Source organism: Myotis daubentonii, chromosome 10 (assembly GCF_963259705.1).
Source record: "Myotis daubentonii chromosome 10, mMyoDau2.1, whole genome shotgun sequence".
Taxonomy (NCBI): domain Eukaryota; kingdom Metazoa; phylum Chordata; class Mammalia; order Chiroptera; family Vespertilionidae; genus Myotis; species Myotis daubentonii.
Window position 1 is genome coordinate 66,147,035 of NC_081849.1, and position 13,207 is coordinate 66,160,241.

The following is a 13,207-nucleotide window of genomic DNA, read 5'->3' on the forward strand; positions in this document are numbered from 1 at the left end:
TCATCTGTGTGTGGAAGCAACCAACAACCTGCTTACATAGGCAAGGCCTCTAGGAGAGGAGCCCGCCACTGGAAGGGGTGTGTTACACCAACAGAGAAGAAGCAAACAGAAACTCCAGAATGAGGCCCAAACACAGAGCCAACATTTCAAGCAGCCCTATGTTCTCTTCATCTCTCCTTCCAACTTCTCCACTTTAAAGTATTCCAATTAAAGGGTAAAAATCATCGATGTAATAATTATTATAGCTGAAATTCAAACAGTTACCTGGTCCCCTCACATGTTTAATTGGTGTTAATAGCTCCCAACACAATTAAAACATTGCCCCAAACAACAAAAACAGGCCAACTAGTAATAGACATTTCCACAAAATCTGTAATTTTTTAAAAAAGTACAAGAAAGTGGTTCCTCTGGTTAAAAAAGAGTCACCTCTCAAGATTATTCATGCATATCCAAAGCATTTGGATCCTGTATTAAAGGACTACTGTGCAACCCTAAATGAAATACCAACCCAGATCCCAAATCTAGCTATTTTGTGAAAAAGATATCCATGCAAACAAATGATAAAAGAAAGCCTTTATTTTGAAGGAACCACTACTCATCTTCCTTATGGCATCATTTCAATTTCTACAATTGATATTTGAAGCGCTCTGGTCCCAGAGAGGACATAGTACCTGGCACACCTGGTGATGGGCAACCATCTGCAAAAGTGGCACTGGAACTATATGCCTATCGCCTTTTTACAGGCCGCCCCTCTGGCAGCTGACAGTGGTGTCTCATCTTGCAAATGAGTTGGGAGGGCCTATCTCTGCCACCATACCCTTGGACTCCCAGGCAAGGGAGACAAACTTGAGTTATGTGGCAGGTAGGGAATGAAAATAATCAGCAACCGGAGAAAATAGTATGATCAGACACTGTAGTAGGACACTTTTACCTTGAAATCAAACCAAAGGAAAATGTGAGTGGGGGTAGAAATAAAAAGTAGACATGGGCCAAAATATTAATAATAGTTTTGAAATAAAAAAAAAACCAGAAAGACCATCCCCATGGTGAAAGGCATTGCCATGATAATGATACCAATAACTACTATCAATTATTGAATGCTCCCTATGTCGTGAAACTATGCTAATGGTTTTATATTTCTATTTCTAACCTTTACCGTGAAGGTATTATTACCTCCCATTTTACAGATGAGAAACTGATCCTCAGAGAATTTAACTTACTTGCCCAAATTCACACAGCTAATAAGTGGTAGAACAAGGAATTCAGGCCAGTCCTTATCTGTCTCCAAAGACCATTCTACAGTCCCAATACCAGCATGTCCCAAAAGGTGCTAGATGGGCCAAGTTCCTCCTCCTTATCCAGGTAAGTTTGGAAGTACAACATACTATATCCTCCCAGAATTAAATTATTATTTTGCTGAGAAGTTCTGCTGTAAATAAATGTGTTAAAACTTTATCCCAGTACTCCCCAAACCAACAATATTTCATTAGGAAAGGCTTTTTATTCTTGTATAATATTTAAAAATGTAATAGAACACCGTTCTGTGACCTTTTTTTACTCAACAAAATATGTTGGAGGGACACCGTTAGCCTAGGCCCTTACTGTTTCAAATGATCTCAAGAAAGTGTCTGAGCTAACAGTGTTCAGGAAACACTTCTCTGGGCGAAGCCAGCCTTGATGAAGCAGTGAAAAGGCCCTGAGGCGCAACCAAGGTTTGTTTGTTGGCTGATGGGCATAGAGTGGATGTAGGAGGAAGTGGCACATGATGAGTTTCGAGGGTAGTCAGGGTCAACACATGTGGAGTCTTATCTGTATTCATAGGCATTCAGATTTTTTTTTTCTAATTTCAATGGGAGACCATTGGAGGCTTTTAAATAAAGGAGCAATACCAGTCTAATTAGAATTGTGAAATGTGAAATGATCACTCTGGTTGTTACGTGAAATGATCACTCTGGTTGTTACCTAGTATATGGACTTTAAAAGAATAAGGATTAGGAGGCTGATGTAATAATCTAGGGGAGATGACAGAGGCCGGGGTCAGGGAGTAGCCGTGGAGGTGGTGAGAAGTGGTCAGCTACATTTTGAAGGCACGTCCATGAATATTTGTTAATAAACTCAAATATAATGAGAAAAAGCAAGGATGACTCCTAAGTCTATCTTTTGCCCAAAGTGGCTGTGTGAATTGTGACGAGCTGAATTGTTTCCCCCCAGAATATATATTGAAGTCCTTCAGAATGTGGCCTTATTTGGAAATGCTATCTTTGCAGTTGTCATTATGACCTCATTCTAACTTATCTAGTGAGGCTGGAGTCCAGCGAGTGGTGGGAGGGTGGTACAAAGTGGGATCGGGTATCAGATTATGGTGGTGTTTGGGGCTCACTTCTTCCCAGCTCCCATGTTTCCATAAACGGTGAGGCTGGCCTCTTGTTACTTCCTTGCTCACTCTACCAGGTGGGGGGAGAGGTGGAAAAATATCTGCTGATAAATTTGGGGAAACTGTTAGTCTCAACTTCCTTGTTGTCGCACAGGAAGCAGTGTTTTTCTCTCTCCGCCAGGTGTGGGCCTGTGAACAGCGGGGCAAGTCTGCTCTGCTGGACTGTGGGCTTTAGTCCTAGGAAGCCCATTGTTCCAGAAGTAAAAGCTCCAACTCAACCCAGCCTCTCTCAGTAATAAAAGTGATCTATTACTGTCCACCTGCCTTGCTCTTTTGGCTTCTCAATTTCAGGTAATGGAGAGAAGTTTGCTATTTTGGGGCTCCCTCAGAAACCTCAAACAGAATGGGATTTGGGTTTTATTCTGAGTGTAACAGGCTGGAATATTTTTTTCCCAGTGCCCCCCACTGTCTCTATTATGCTGTAAACATTTCATCATACATGTAACTGCACAAAGGCTTGGGTAACAGTATCAGTGTCACCCACATATCCAGAATGTGAAGCCCACGCAATATGGCTTGCACACTCCAGCCCTGAAGGTATGAGAGTTGATCCACAGAAATAATTTCTAAAATCAAATCAGCTAAACTATCTTCACAGGACCTTCAGAAGACAACAAAGTCACACAAGGACCAGTTAGCAAGAACAAAAGGATACAAAACCACATCCCCTCATTAAGTATTTTAAAATCAAGTGGGTAGAGTATCCAAAGTGGAGACGACAGAAAAAGCATGGAAACACATCTATTATTGCTTCTATCAGCAGTTTCTAAAATCAGAAAAGCTATTTTCACTCTTTGGCTCGTCCGTTCTGACTTCGGTCCATACCATCTTGCCAAAATCATTAATGATCTCCATATTCCCAAACTCAAAACAAAAGTTTCTGCCATTATCTTAATTGATTTCTCTGATACAATGATATTACCCTTTAGGGCAATTTATGATTGACTTGCCTTCTGTCATCTGTGCTCTCGTAGATCTTCTAGAATGTTATCCTACAGAGTTCCCTCTTCTTCTGCCTTCCCTTAAACATGGGGATTCCTCAGATTCTCTCCTTGGTCCACAGCTCATCTCTCCCCACTCTCTCTCCAGGGTAATCTCATCACTTTAACGAGCACCTTTTACTGACACCGCTCAGAATAATAGCTCTTCTTAAAAGCCTAGCCTCATCTATCCAACTGCCTGCCACACATTTTTGCCCCAGGCCCCATGGGCATAGTGAACGCAACTTGTCAAAGTGGAACCTAATCCTTGTGCTAAGGCAGAGTGAATTGAACACATTTACTTCTGCCCCCTCATAAAACTGCTAGAGTGCAGTGAAGACATTTTTTAAAAGGTATAAATCCCATGGCCCACAAGAACAGGAAAAGCAGCAGCACATAGGGCAGGTCAAATTTTGTTGTCGTGAGATGGAAAGAGAACGAATAGTGTGCAGAGCATGAAAGCAGAATATAGATGAGACGCCAGCTAACTCACGTTACACAACCACAGAAAAGCCCAGACATTCTGAGTGCTGGAGCCTGCACAAGGCTTGGTCCAAGTCTGTAACAGCAGGTAAAGGCTCAGACCTCACCGCCCCCGGCCTGGCTCCTACTTATTCTGTAGAACACTTATTCTTTGGAAAATTAAACCAGGGGAACTCTAGACTTAGGAATAGTAAATACAGTAAACACTGGGGAAGAGGCACCCAATTTAAAGCTACGTCTCCACAGTGACATACCCTGAACACTCCCCCTTGAACTTGAACGTGTCCTGAACCCAGGCCTTGAACACTCAGCTCCAAGAAAGCTGGCAGCACACACTATGTGCCTCCATCCCTCATCCTGCGCAGGAGCCTGAGGATGCCTCTCTGGGATAACTGCAACCTCTTAGAGAAAGGACCTAGCGACGCTGATGTGTGAGGTCCTCCGTGGAACTTCTTGGTCCTGCCAATCGATTTCATGGCGCCAGGGAGCTGCTGACAAATCGCTTGGACACAGCGAAACTTACAACCAGTGACTTCATTTCTCACATTTAACACACAACCAGACTGCAAAGAACCACTGCACATTGGGAAAAAAGTCTCTAATTTAAAAGAAAGACCAAAAGAAACTACTTGAAGAAGAAAAACACCTCAAAAGAAACAATCATACATGAAATAGGTAGCCCTTCAAAAACAACAAAAAAATTATTTACAGGAATAAGAGCAGACGTTGCATTCATTAAGTAACAGAAAGTTGTCTTGAAAAGAAAGAACAAGAATACACTCCTGAAAATTAAAAATAGGGTAATAGCGGTTTTAAATTTTTGATAAAAGAAGGGACAAAAAAGTCACAGAAAATATAAGGGCAAAAATATAAGAGGAAAGAAGGTCATTATGAGATTTGTTCTGGAAGACCAATATCTGAGTAATGGGCATTCTAGAAAAAGAAGGCAGATCAAATTCAGGGGAGGAGATTATTAAAGAATTAGTACAAAAACATTTAGCAGAAGTATGGACATGATTTGCAGAATGAAAGGGATGACAATTTTCCCAGATCAAGGCATGAAAAGACATGGAACAGTTTCCAGGAATAAAAAGACTACATAAACTGGGAGCAAGAGAGAGAAAAAAACAAACATTAAAAGAATCAAGAACCAAAATGGCACTAGACGTTTCAAAAGTAGCAACAGCAGCTAAAATACATTGCAGGGAGGGGTGGGCAACAGCTTCAAAATTCTAAGCGGAAAATGAATGTTAAGCTAGAATTGTCTACTCAGCCAAACTATCAAACAAGTGTAACGATAAAGAATGTTCAGGTGTATGTATGTTTTTAAAAATTGGTCCTCATATACCACTTCTCAGAAACCTAGTGGCAAACGTGTTCCACCAAATTGAGGAAGTAAAGTAAAAAAGAAAATTATGTGGCATCCCACTAACAGGGGAACTAAGAGGACAGAGGTCCCAGGATGACAGCTCTACCTAGAGGCCACCCATGCAGACTGGAGCAGTAAGACAGAGCAATCCATAGGAAAGGGGGAAAAAGCATGTAACTAACTACCTCATGAGTTTTTGTGAAAAATCATATCCATAAGGATACTACAGTTCTGTCAGCAGGCTTGGACAGAAGTCCTCATAATTACATAGAAAACTAAATAAAAAAGAGGCAATTACTAACTCAATGAAGAATATCAAACTGTACAAGAAAGGTATTGCAATGAGAGTACACTACTTAGCTCAGCAATGAGCAATACTTACATAATAAAGTCCTCATCAGGAATGAATTTAGCAACAACAACAAATTCTGTAACCATTGGTCAGGGTGGAGGATAGGCAAGTTGAGACATAAGTTAGGAAAAGTGATAAGTTCTCACCTTAATAGACAAATACCTCAAGTTGATTTTTTTTTAAGTACAACTCTAAATCAAGAAAGAGTTCAAGATATCAAGAAATAGATTAGGCAGATCACTGAGAAATTTGGAGTTAAATACTAGAAGAAACAGGTGAAAGCTGGGGACGAGATTTCAGAGAGAAGAGAAGCATGGAGAGTAGTAGAAAGAGGAATACAGTTTTTTTTCCCATGAGAATTGTACTGCGACTTGGGTTTTTCACCCATGGATGTGAATTATGTTGACAAAAATCAAAAGTAGTTAACAATAACTCAAAATGTAAACTTATTACCTTCTTCCCTAAACATGTCTCTACTTCCCTGTTTCGTCTTGGTTGGAAATACTCAAGCTCTGAAGCTGGACATCCCAGACCGATGGACTCCTCTGCCTCCCTCTTGCTGCCTTTCCACAGCCAACCAGCCACCACTGCACGTCTTGGATGTTTGTCAAATTCTTCCTCTCCCCTCTAACTCTACTCCCAGGTCCGAATCCAGGGCCTTACCATTACTTACCTGGACCAATGCGAAGCTCCAAGCTAATAGCTAACCCTGACTTTAATGCCTACTTGAATGATTTCCCCACTCTCCTCATTTACTGTTGTCTCTCTATTTTCTTAGGCTGTGGGTGTTATGCTTTTTCCAACTTTGTTGTATGGCAATAGATAACTACTCCCTAAGGCAAGATATAAGCAGAGAGTACAAAGTGCTAAAGAGCAGGAAGAAGCTAGAGAAATCATACAGAGGCCATTGCAGGGGATGTTGTTGGAGCGCTCAGTCTTTACCCTCCAGTGGTGAGAAACTACCTAGGGCTTCATAATTGTAAAGAATACTATGGCCATGGTGCAAGGATGGACTTCAGCTACAAAGACAGAAGGCAGATAAACTATTAATTGGGCTTTATAATAACCCAGAATAAAGATGATGATGCTGGGCAGGGGATAGTAATAGTGTAAACAGGGAAGGTTGAAAATAACTAGAAGGTAAAATTAGCAGGACCTTGGGAGTGATGAAATATTATATGTTGAAATAGAACAGAATCTAGGACGATTCCCAAATCTGACTTAGACGGCTGGGCAGACGGTGGCATCAGTAACTAGATTTCTCACTATGTGATTTTGTTGTGAAACTAATACATTAGTGCATTCGTGTGTGTGTGTGTGCGTGCGTGTGTGTGTGTGTGTGTGTGTGTGTGTGTGTGTGTGTGTAAAAGACAGACAGAGAAACAGGGAATACCAGATCCCTGAGAAAGTGAAAATCAGCTCCCTGCTAATCACACTGTGATGTTCCCCACAGAACACTGGCAATGCTTCTACACACCCGAGGCCACACTGCCGCTGCCAGATGACTGACAGCCCTTTCTTTTGAGCAGTCACTGGTTTCTTACCAACATGCCCGAGCCCCACTTGCCTCTCCCCCTCCTGAACAAAGACTGCTGAGTGGTCAGCTGCTGAATTGCCATGGCTACTAGACAACAGCCCGTCCAGTGTCCCCTCTTCGCTGGCTCCCCCTCTGACCCAATCAGCACACGGCCAAACCTTCCCGAGTCTCCTTCCTACATCCCTGATCCTTTGACCGGGTGTCTTCCTGTGCTGCAAGTAGGCTAATAACACAAACTGTGTCATTGCACATGTAGCCCTGGTAGTCTTTCATCAGTGAGCTCCCACATGCCCTTGAAAGGAGTGCTGAGACCAGGTAGAGAAGTGAGGGAGACCACAACATACAGAGAGAAGAGGCAATTAATCCAGAGCATCAGGGCAGCTGCGGGCTCTCTTATTCTGAGACCGGCCCCTATTCCTGAGCGTACAGAACTCTCTCCCAAGCCAAGTCAATTCTACAAACACTCCAATCCTTAGAGGGAGAGAAAAAACATTATTTCCAGTTGATTTGTTGATTGATAATACTATTCTTCATCAAGAAACCCAGGCAGGAAATTGTTTCATTTTCAGAATTAGCTATGACTGTCACTTTCCCTGTGTGTCAAATATCAACTTTGCACCATGGGGTCCACACAAGCCTCAGAATGGGTTTGTCTTTAACTTCCTACATTTCTTGTTGCTCAGCTTTGCCCAGGCACAATCACATTCCCTGGCCCTTTCAAACATAGCGAGTCCCCCACACTCTTTTCCACACACAGTTTTCTCTCCTTTCATAGAATTCCATTCCTTAGAGATTTTCTGGGCAACTGATAAACTGTGAGATACTTTGCTAAAATTCGTGGAGTCAAAGGTGAAAATGATACAGTACTGGTACTTGCCTTCACAGAGAAGAGACCGGCACAAACCCAGTAACTCTGGCAGACCGGGAATGTGCTAGCATCAGGTGCAAGAAGCTCAGTCTCTAAGCCACTACCAATCAGCACTGCGCTCAATTCAAGTTCTCGTGGGTGATGGCCTCACTCCCAATCCGAATCCTATATTGCTCAGTGTGCAGCTGGCCCCTTTCGACTTCAGGAAGGAAAACGGAGCACAATCCTTATGTCTACTGAGTCAATAATAATCGATTACAGAGTCAATACAATCTTGCTGGAGGCCCCAGATCCTATTCCCCCCTCTCTCCAAAGTCTCACAATGGAAGGAAAGTAAGGAGAAAGGAGAAAGTGACCATAGATATGTAAATGAGCAGGACAATGGGAAAAGCAGAAGATGGATGGAATAAAACACACAAGTAAACAAAACTAGAGTTTTCTTCTAGTTCACTCTAAAAGAACTCCGCAGAGGACCAAATGTGTGATCTTAAGGAGAACTAATGAAGTGATTGTTAAACTTAGCTGTAGGGGTTTGCATTTCTGAGGGAGTTTGACAGAGTTCAAGAAGTGGGGTGGAAATAAGACAGGGCTGGAGGGCAGACCACTGATAATAAACAACTGAGGGACCACACCAGAGGGGCCACAAGAAGGACCCTGTGTGTGCAAACATTTAACATAATGCCTGCACACAGTAAGCATGTATGTATTCCATCTCCTGTATCCACTCAGAACAGAAGTACTTTGTCTAAAGGTACATAGCTTTGAGGTATCAGAGCCACACTTGAAGGTAAATAAACATGTTCTCTCTTTCAAGTTCACTATGCTTCCTCTTAAGAATGGTGCATTCCCAGGGGTATTTGGGTGCTAATAAATGGGTATGTGCTGTTCTCTGAGGCATTGATAAGCTCTCCCTCCCTCACTATCTTAGTTCTGTGCATACCAGAGTAGCATTCAACACTTATTGTTTCCTCTGACAAATGCTATGCTTCTGGAAACAAAACAAAGTCATTAACAAAATACTGGCATGCTGTTTGCTTCTGTGGGAGGCACTCAGACAGACATGAGCAGAACAAGAAGATGAGCCAGGTATAGAGTGTCACCAGGGCGGGAAGTCCTGGGTGCCTAGCAAGGACAATTATAGGGTGGGACTGCTCCCCCAGGGTGAATACCTATGCTCAGGCTGTTTGGACCCCCGACCTTTCCTCCCTAGAGATGACATCTAGGCCTCAGTTGTATTTCAGCTCCAGGCCCAGAAGAGCAGCAACACCAGCCACAGCTGCCCTCAGGACCATCTGCATTGGAGAGTGCCGCTGCCCTGGTGCTGGCCAATCAATGAGTGGAGACCACAACCCTGAATGGACACACTGGAAAGCTACTGGATATTCTATTGAGATCTTCCCCTGGGGCCTCCCCTAAAATCTCCACCCTTAAAACCCTGAGGAGGGAGGACCCAGTGTCATCTCCTCCCAGGGGCAGGCTAGTGCCTTTCCCTTTCCTTTTCCCCTCCCTCTCTTCTCTCCCTCCCCTTCTCCCCCTTTCTCTCCTCTTCTATGTCCCCCTCCCTGCCCCAGGCATGTTACTATTTGCTTTCTCACTCCTGAGTTCCAAGGACCCTTCCTTTACCTCCATAACTCATTTCCTATGTCCATTTCTTCTAGGAATTACTTCTTCTACCTCTGATTTACCAAATAAATGTTCTCTTCCAGTTTGGATCTTGGCTCTGAATTCTTCCCTAGCCAGAACCCAAGTATCAAGGTTGCTAAACCTAGGTTTGGTCTGACTCCCTGGTCAGACACCTGGTGCCATTCCCACGGCCTACACTTCTTGTTTTTGTTTTCAAGGGGAGTGGACTGGTAAGCCCAGTGGACTTGCTTAATACTCTTCTACGTCATTTGTACCTCCTGTCAGTCAAAGCCCACTTATCTCTCAGGCTATAAAATCAGGCCAGTAGAAACCCACGCAAACTGGTTTAGAAGCTAGATTCACATACATTGGGGTCCGCCCCTCCAAACCAGCCAATTCCTTAGGAAAGAGGAATAAAGTGGCTTCTTACCAAGAACACTGGCATTCTAGACAAAGGGTTTCCCCTGGCTTAGGTTAACCTGGGGTAGAAGTCCAGGAGGCCCACCAGCCCAAGGGGCTTGGCAGCCCTACAGACTCTCCTATGCCCACAAAGCCAGTGCGGTCTACTTAAAAAGAGAGTGTTCCGGGTCCTATTTAAACAACTTTCTTAAAAGTTACTTTTCAAGTTAGTAAAATGCATTCTTGTTCGATCTCTTTTTCTCCTAACATCTCTGTTCTTACTACACACACACACACACACACACACACACACACACACACACACAAACACAGTAAAAAATAGTTGTACATTTAAGGGAAGAGTGAAAAACAAGTCTTTTTTTTTTTTTAAATAGATTTTTATTGAGTTCAGACAGGAATGGAGAGGGAGAGATAGAAACATCAATGATGAGAGAGAATCATTGATCGGCTGCCTCTTGCACGCCCTGCTACTGGGGATCAAGCCTGCAACCCAGGCACTGGGAATCGAACCTGGGACCCTTCAGTCCCCAGGCCGATGCTCTATCCACCCAGCCAAACCGGTTAGGGAAACAAGTGTCTTTTAAATGTGCAGAGAGTAAGGCTTAGTGCTCAAGGTCACCAATTCGTAAAAGGCAGAGCTGGGATTCGGATCCATAAATATGGCAAAAGCCCATTTTCCCCCGTGAGACCAGGTTGACCTTAAAGGTACTGGCGCTTCCATTTCTCTGCACATCCAACTGGCTCCTAGGAGTCCCCTGGGCAGGGGGCTGTGGCCTGTCCCACACCCCTGGCTTCCCCCTAACCCTACATTGCAGAAATTAAGTCTTTCTCATGTGCCTGCCTTCCTTCGCACCAGCCAACTCTCCTTTTGTGGGTCGCACTCAAATCCAAGGGATTCTCCGCTCCCACGTCTCCACAGCACCCCGGAATCAAAACGTCCCAAAGAGGGACGAGGGACTAAGGAGACGGTGCTCCTGCCTCACCCTGAGTAATGGAGGGGCCCCACCGCTGCTCATGCTTCCCAGGAGGGAAGAAGCCTGGGGACCAGCGCCTGGGATCCTGCCTGGCGCCTTGGGGGTGTTTCCGGGGCTGGGCGAGCGCAGGGCAGAGGGTCAAGCCTCCGCAGTACCCCAACCTGGAAATCCTGAGCCTGCCAAGCCCACCCGCCCTCGGTAGCATCCTCCCGCGCTTTCTCCTTCCTCCTGGGGGCCGAGGGCTCCAGAGACCACACACCCCCGCCCCCCGCCGCCCCGCAGCCCCGCCGCCCCGCACTCCCTGCGTTTGGGAACGTGGTGCGGACCCGCCCCGCTGCGCCCGCACCCGGCGCACTTACGCAGGGCAGTGGGCGCTCCTTCCCGCCTCGGTGCGCGCAGACCCGAGCCCGCCGGTTCCCCAGTCAGGAGAGGCCAGACAGCCCTTCCCCTCGCACCTCCCGATCACCAGTGCCCTGCAGGACGCCAGCTTTTAAGGGCCCCTCTCAGCGACGCACGTGACCCAGGTTTCTGGGGCCCCAGGTAGGTCCCCTCCCCCCTCCCCCGGGACCTGGCCTCGCCCAGTCAGCACTTCCCATCCTGGGAGCAGCCTGCAGCCCAGCGGGGCGGGGGCGGGGACTTAAAAATGAACGGAGGAAGATGGGCAGGGGTTCGACTCCGTGGGTTTGTTCCTCTGTGCGTTTTTTCTCTCCTGCGTTTAAAAAGCTGCTGTCTTAGAATTTCAACACTGTTTTTCGAAATGATTGCCTCACAGGAGCGTTTGCTTGCAAGCTGAGTGTTTGCATCTGGAAATCCAGTAGTGCTTCACTCCCGCCGTTTAAAAAGCCCACGCGCATTCTGCTGGTGCACAGTCCCATCACTGACACTGACACAGTGGTGAGCGTGGCACTGAGTGCTGAAAGCTTTCCCTGCGTTACTGCGCAGGAATCCTAGGGCAACCGGATGTGCTATTACCGTAATTACCCCCATTTTGCAGGCCGGAAACTGAGATTGAGAGGTTAGGTATCCCATTCAGAGTCACATCTCTTGTAAGTGACCTGAGTACTTACTTACTAATGACCATCACTGGGTGCTGGGCACTGAGCCAGACTCTGGAGAAGACAGAATGAAAAGGTATTGCAAGGAAAAAGACAAAACTCACAATCCTTCCCATGTCTAAGTCCCCCAGATGCCCCGTGGTTCAGATATGGCACAGTTATTCAGAGTTCTAGAGTTCATGCTTCTCTCTGTGTGTCTCAGAGTGTCTTTTCTTCACATAAAGACACCAGTCATTGCATTTAGGGCCTATCCTAACCCAGTCTGACCTTATCTGAACATTGACAGGAGGTCAATGCAGGAGGCCACCTGGCTTTGAATCCTGGCTCTGCTATTTAGCTGATAGCTCTTATCCATTTTTTGGTAAAACAAACAAACAAAAAAACCCCCAAAAAGAAACAAAAAAAACAACCAAACAACAACAACAAAATATCTCGATGCTCCTTTGCAGGGGTGGAGTCTGTTTTCGCTCTTTAAGTCAGGGCTGGCTTTGTGACTGGTTTTGACCATTAAAATGTAGACAAGTGCCAGTTCCATGGCAGGAATCAAAAGGCTTGGCACCTTCTGCTTGGAGACTGCCACCTGGTGACTCCCCTGCCCACAAGCCAGTGTGGCTCCTTGGAAAAAGAGGATCCAGGCAGGAGAACTGAGGCCACTCAGAGACAGGGGCACCACCTGGGAGAAAGTGAGAGAAGCCCTGGTCTCTTCCCAGTTCAGTGGCCCCTCCAGCTGAGCGCTGCTGCCTGGGTGAGCCCAGGTGAAACCACCAGTACTGAGGCTCCACCACCCCAGCAATCAGGGGAAGACCCCAATCCCTGCTGCTTTAAGTCACAGGGGTTTGTTATACAATTAAGACTAACTTTAGCACTGACTTTGTGACCTGAACAAATTACTTAATGTCGCTGAGTCTTGGTTTTCTTGTAAGTACCTGCCTTATGGGGTTGTGGTGAGGACTAAATGAGGCTCTGCACAAACCACCTGGCCCCGAGACGTGCAGCCATCACTATTCACCATCGTAGGTTATCCCACTGACCTCTTCATGGAGAAAAATGTGTTGGTGGGAAAGTATTTTCCTGTAAGACCAACATCAGCACATTTGTATGCAACTGTTAAA

At 45.4% G+C, this 13,207-nt stretch overlaps 1 protein-coding gene across 2 annotated transcripts in view; it reads right to left on the minus strand.

Annotated features, from left to right (window-relative positions):
- CPVL (carboxypeptidase vitellogenic like) overlaps window positions 1-11,554 on the minus strand; it is a 103,623-nt gene extending 92,069 nt beyond the window's left edge. For both annotated transcript variants that reach the window (XM_059712658.1, XM_059712657.1), the window contains exon 1: window positions 11,400-11,554. The gene's annotated coding sequence lies outside the window, so the exon portion shown is untranslated. The remainder of the gene's footprint in view (window positions 1-11,399) is intronic.
- Between the last annotated feature and the right edge of the window lie 1,653 nt (window positions 11,555-13,207).